The 5,290-nt window shown below is 36.7% G+C and overlaps 1 pseudogene; it reads right to left on the minus strand.

Annotated features, from left to right (window-relative positions):
- Positions 1-4,115: 4,115 nt before the first annotated feature.
- Positions 4,116-4,517, minus strand: LOC148801212 (secreted RxLR effector protein 161 pseudogene; annotated as a pseudogene).
- Positions 4,518-5,290: the final 773 nt, after the last annotated feature.

Raw genomic sequence — 5,290 nt, forward strand, 5'->3', positions numbered from 1 at the left:
GGCAATTAGGAGAAGACAAGAGTCTCCAGATCTGTTTGGTAAAAAGAGCTTTGTTCATATGAGAGAAAAGCCTAAAACCCACACCCCCGGACAGCATAGTGGAGGACATTTGATATGCTGGAATTGACTGCATCACTGACTTTATTATAAGGGTGGTTCTGTCGGCTTAAGATTGGAGTTTTGAGCTCCAAGAATCGATTTCGGGCAAGATTTTGTCTTTCAACTCTTTGTAAGAGTTTGGGTCTTTCCCATAAGCGGCTATATATTTTATTCAAAGCATGTAACAAATGATAAATCTACCATTGCTGATTTCAGCAAAAGTTTTATACTATGATGAAATCATTTCAATTTGCAAGTTCTTCGAGAAATTGTCAGGATTTATCCTTTTTATTATTAAAATAAATGGCCTTCATCCTCAAACTGCTCGCATTGTTGAATTGTTTTGCTTTTCCCATTGAACTTCAATTCAATGGTTTTTTATGTGATCCTCATAAGTCATAATCAGAGTATTGATTATACTATATAACAGCGGAGACACCTCAAAAGTGTTTGAGGTTCAAAAAAACAATGGATGCGTCCGAAAGCACAGGTAATAGACGTGATGTCTAACAACATGAGGTTTTGGTTCCATGTCACATCTAATTTATTAGGCTACTTCCTGCATTTTGGATTCTTTTACATCTGCTAGTTCCTCACTATGAAGCAAAGAAATCAGTTAATGACATGGACAATTAGAGCAGTGTCCACAAATGATCTATACATTAATGACACAGCTTCGTGGTATGTACTTTGACTATAATAGGCTTTATTAGAATATAATGCTGAAATTTGATTAAATGAATTTCTAAGGCATGACATGAAAAGAAATGTACATTAATTATATACTAGTTTAATTTGAAAGACCCTCCACATTGATCACTTTGATATTGTTAAACATTACATAAGGTAGTGATTTAATTTGTGTAGTGGTAGACCATGGTGCATTAATTTTCCTAAACGGAAGAATTGCCATGTTAGGCAAACCTAACTTTTTCTTCTAGTATGTTTTCTCATCTAAAATAGTAATGTGGTATTTATATTAACCAGAAGATAACCTTATATTTACAAGGAGTAGAACTTCATATGTACAAATGAACAACCATTAATATACCTAACATATTTCACTTTTCCCATAAAACATTATTTATATTCTGATTGGCACACAAGATGACAGAAAAAAGTGATTTATTTTATGGTGTTTAGCAACGTTTTAGAACCGTTGTTGATTCGGACGATCGGACCATTCGGACCGGAAACCGGTCATTTGAACAGTTTCAGGTTTACCTCGAACCGTCATTTAGTGAAAAAACATTGAAAAAGTCAAAAAACCATCGACCTGGCTGGTCGAACCATCGACCCATTCGACCCGGTCAAGGGTTAGTGGTTCAGTATTTTATAAATTTTGTTTTTTATTTTAAAATAAAAATAAAACAAAAAATAAAATGCCAAATATATCCTAACATCTAACCTTCTTACCTTCGAAAGTCTTAGCCTCTTATGGTTTTGTTTTGCCAAACCCAAAACCAAAAGCCTTCAGGCATTTACCGAAGATGATGGCGGCGATACACCGGCACTATCCTTCCCAGAATCCGAGCAAGCACCCGCAGACAACCAAAGTTTCAGCGGAAGCCGGTGACTAAAGCTTCGATTTTTGAGTATTTCACTCTTTCTCAACCGCATCTTGAAAGGAACATCTCCGACAACTATCTTCATTGTGACTGCCGGCAACCACTGTGGACTCCAACCTCCGGCGACTATCTTCACTGTGGCTGTTGACGACTACTATGATTTTTCATGTAACTAAGTGAGTTAGCGACCACTGTTTAGTCTAAAACCACCATTATTCAGTTTAGAACTTTAGATTTCAGTTTTTATCTCTCATTTAGCCATTTCAATTATTTTTAATTAATTTTTTTTACAATACTATGATTTTTCAAGGAATCAAACCACCGTTTGCGCCGGTGACCACTCCATTGGAGCCGATAGCCACTGCAGAATCAGAGACTGAGGCATCCCTTGTTTTTCAATTTTGATTTGAAGGTTAAACTGGTATATTTCTTTCTTATTTGAATTTTGTTGAGATAACTGGAAAAGTTAATAACTGTTGCAAGAGTTCATTAGGGTTTCATGTTCAGGTCAAGTATGCTACTAATTTGAATTTGGATTCATCAATTCAGCTTTTTAGATATATATATATATATAATAAGAGAAGAAAGAGAGTTTGAGCTATAAAAGAAAATTGCAGAGGCTTCAGCGCAACCCAATTTGTCACACCTATTAGATTTTTTGGAATTTTTTTCTGTATTTTATTATTTTTATTTTTTCATATGTTGTTGTTTTTTTCTGTATTTTCTATATTTTATTTAATTTTTATGGTATATTTTATTATATATAAATATTTTTTGTTTTATTATAACGTCATGAGTTGAACCATTGGACCCGGATGGTTGAACCACCGAGCCGGAAAACGGTGCCCAAAACGGTTCCATTTTCAAGTCAATTTTTAAAACCTTAGTGTTTAGTTGCATATAAAATAGTTGTGGAAAAAAGCGTTTTCTGTAGAAGTGAGTATTAATTGCCCAATAAAAAAAAAGTGAGTACTAATACTAATTCTAGGAAAATAACATTCCTTCTAATTTCCCGCCATAAGTCAAACGACTAAAACCCAAATGGCTCCAACCCATCCCCTCCCGGCTCCTCTCACTTCTCCCTCCATATACCTATCTCCACTTGTTCTCGATCACCTCTTCTTAAAATGAAACAAGATTATTAGGGTTTACTGATTATTGCACACAGCCTCACCCCTGCAAAATACACAAACTTAAAATGAAACAAGCTTATTAGGGTTTACTGATTATTGCACATAGCCTTACCCCTGCAAAATATACAAAGGAGTTGTATTTTTCAAGATTTGAACCCCAGTCACCCAGGTTACAATAGAGTAACCTAACCATGACGTCAAGGACAATTACTTGTTCCTCTGTGCAGGCCCAATTTCTTGTTTATTTCAACCTCCCTATCAATCATCCTATTCAAATATGCCCTCTTGACAATTTGTAGATTTTATCAATTATAACAACATATTTTTCATCATCTTCATTTCTTGTTTCCTCACCATATGGATTTTCCTTCACTATTCTTATTCATCCTACCTTCTTCCTTGTTCATAGTGGCTTATATTCTATACTTGGGCTTCTCGGGTACATTTTCCACATATGAATTATGTATCTTTTGCACCTTGTCTAACTTCCATACAATCTTTTGTTGAAATTAGACCTAGAATCATGATTGGATGACAGTTCTAACAATTCAACTGGCCATATCAATAACGGGTTTAGCCGTTCACTACAGTTAATAAAGTGGATGATCAGACTATGTTAGTTTAGTGAGATTTGCTTTTGTCAGAAAGGAAGGCTCGCAAACTAAAGGTGTCTAGACGACCTACGTTAGGCTAGCTAGGTAAAAACTTACTAAAACTGCATGTTTCCATGTAGGATTGATTGTGTTAGAAACAATTGAATGCAACTATCGAATGCAATAACAAGAGCTCAACAGAGTGGACTGAATGACCTGCCATTTTATTGAAACTGTACTTGGTTTTTATAACCATTTACAACTCTTACAGAAAGCGTAAAATCAGTACTCGTTAGCCTTATCTTAGCTACGTGATTATCAAAGCAATGGAATAGGTCAACTAATAATATCCCTAAAAACTAGGATTTATTGAAACAGAAAAACAGACTAAGTAAAACAAAAATTTGACTCCAAACAACGACCTCTTCATGCCCTCCCTTAAACTAACTGCAGATTGCAATTATTTTACATCAATAGCTTCACACACTCCCATCATCTTTCTGAGTTTCTAAAATGATTCTAACTTCAACGGCTTCGTCATCATATCAGCCACCTGCTCCTGAGTTCCACAGTGAATTAGTTCAATTTTACCATCTTTTGTAAGATCTCTCAAGAAATGAAACCGCACATCAATGTGCTTGCTCCTTCCGTGCATAACTGGATTTCTTGAAATTTTGATTGTTGAACCATTGTCACACATGATAGTGGTGCAACCCTTCTGTTCATGACTCAACCTTTTTCACTCTTCTCATCCATACTGCCTGGCAGGCACACGCTGCAGCAGCCACGAATTCCGCCTCAGTGGTTGACAACGTAACTATGGGTTGTTTTTTGGACAGCCATGATACTGCGCCTGAGCTTAAAAGAAACACATAGCCAGACGTGCTTTTATGATCTTCTATATCACCTGCATAGTCGCTATCCGTGAAAGCAAGCAGTTCTTCTTCTTCCCCTCCCTTCTTATACAAAATCCCATAGTTTGTAGTGCCCTTCAAGTATCGCAAAATCCTTTTGGCAGCTTGTAAGTGAAATTCAGTGGGCTTAGCCATGTACCTACTGATCAAACTGACACTGAACATTATATCTGGACGAGTTGCCGTGAGGTACATCAAACTTCCCACCATTTATTTGAAATATGTCTCATCCACTGTGACTCCATGATCATCTCTACCCATTTTGAAACCTGGCACAATCGGGCTGCTTACTGACTTGCTCTCAAACATCCCAAAACGTTTCAACACTTCAGTGGCATACCTCCTTTAACAGATGAAAATGCCATCCGGTCTCTGTAACACTTCAATGCCAAGAAAGAATCTCATCCTTCCCAAATCAGTCATGTCAAAAACTTTCATCATAGAATTCTTAAAATCAGACATCATATCCTCATCATCACCAGTGTAAATCAAATCATCCACATAAATACTTACTATCAGTATTTTACCTTCACTGCTCCTCTTGGTGAATAAAGTCTGTTCATTTGGACACTCTGGAAGCCTTCACTAATGAAATGAGCTTCAATACGGCTAAACCAAGCTCGTGGAGCTTGTTTTAGACCATACAAAGCTTTATGCAGCTTATACACCTTATGCCCACTCCCTTTTTTTTCATAGCCCTTCGGTTGTTTCACATACACGTCTTCACTGAGTTCACCATGGAGAAATGTTGATTTTACATCCAACTGGTAAATCTTCCAACCTTTTTGTGCCGCAAGTGCCACTATCATCCTCACTGTATCCATACGAGCTACTGGAGCAAATACTTCAGTGAAGTCTACCCCTTGTTGTTGAGAGTAACCCTTAGCTACCAACCGAGCCTTGTACTTGTCTACTTCTCCAAGTTCGTTCAACTTCATTTTATAAATCCATTTTACTCCAATGATTTTGGCACCAGCTGGCAA

This window comes from Nelumbo nucifera, chromosome 3, assembly GCF_055504915.1.
Source record: "Nelumbo nucifera cultivar China Antique chromosome 3, China Antique-T2T, whole genome shotgun sequence".
In the NCBI taxonomy this organism is placed as follows: domain Eukaryota; kingdom Viridiplantae; phylum Streptophyta; class Magnoliopsida; order Proteales; family Nelumbonaceae; genus Nelumbo; species Nelumbo nucifera.